The following is a 1,500-nucleotide window of genomic DNA, read 5'->3' on the forward strand; positions in this document are numbered from 1 at the left end:
AATTATGTTAAGCCTTGGTGAACTGTTATTCAATTCCAGATCCTACAGTTTCTCATTCATCCCTTCTGTGTTCCAAGAGCATCACATAATAATCTTTGTTTGCCACTTACCTATAGTCCTGTAATTGCATACTCTCTCCATTACAATGAGTAAATTTCTTGAAGAAAGAAGCTGTGTATTTTTCTTCATTCTATCATAGTAATCTAATAAGAGGTCTTGCTATTAATTCATTAATATATTTTCATTATATAAGATTTTGCTATTTAGTATCATTGAGTTGATTCTGACTCATAGCCACCCTGTATAATGTTTCAAAGGAGCAGCTGGTGAGTTTGAAATGCTGACTTTGTGGTCAGTAGTCAAGTGCTTATCATACTGGGCTACACCAGGATTTAGGTGTGAAAATCACATAGAGAGAAGAGATGCCTAAAAAGCACAACAATTAAAATGGTTTTAAATACTGAATATAAACGTACATATCAAATTTGTGCCTTCTATTCAGTCCACATTGTGCTTGTAGATGAGATTAAAATGTTGAATAAAGTTTTACAGGGTCATCGGGGAGACCGACCAAAGAATATTTCAGTAGACAACATAACACAAGAAGATAGATACCCGTGTAAAACTGAGACTTCCGAAACAGGTATGTACATATGACCAAGCTCTGGTTTGGAGCTGTAGGATAAGCAATAGATTGCTAACCACAATATAAGCAGCTCAAACTCATAGCTTCTCTCAGAAACTCTATACAGGATCATATTAAGTTGGAACTGACTAGACAAGCACACAACGACAACAGCACATAGGCTTAAAAACTGATAGCAAAACAATTTTTCTCTATTGCCATTGACCCCCTAAAATAGTGTTCAAATATTCTGGAATAAACTAATTTTTTGGCCAGTTGTTTTTCTGCTTTAGTTGAAACAAACTCATAAAATGAAAAATTAGAGTTTAGAGTTATTTGATTGCATGAAATTATATTTAAGTCAATAGAACTCAAAAATAGCACTTTTTCTCCTAAAAAAAAATCTAGGAATCTTTGGTCATATACTCTAAGTCTCATTATCCACCACTCACAGTTTGTCGTACTCTAGTGGATTACATGTTGCTGTGCTTTTAGATGCTATGCCACCAGAATTTTAAAAGCCAGTGAGGTCACCCATAGGTTTAAGTGGCGCTTCCAGACTAAGACACTAAGAAGAAGGAGATACAGACTACTTCTGAATGTTTAGTCATTGAAAACCTTATGAAAAACAAAAGAACATTGCCAGATATAGTCCCGAGAAATGAAATCTATATGAATAGCACCAAAATATTGTCAGTTATAGTACCAGAAAATGAGCCCCTTATGTTGGAAGACACTTAAAATATGATTGAGAATGAACTGCCTCCTCAAAGTAGAGTTGACCATGATGACTAGTAAACCTTTCTGGACCTTCATTTTCTGATGGGTCACAACTCAAAATGAGGATACACAGCTGCATTGGAACAAGGAATGTA

The sequence above is a fragment of the Chrysochloris asiatica genome, unplaced genomic scaffold (genome assembly GCF_000296735.1).
Source record: "Chrysochloris asiatica unplaced genomic scaffold, ChrAsi1.0 scaffold00525, whole genome shotgun sequence".
In the NCBI taxonomy this organism is placed as follows: Eukaryota; Metazoa; Chordata; class Mammalia; order Afrosoricida; family Chrysochloridae; genus Chrysochloris; species Chrysochloris asiatica.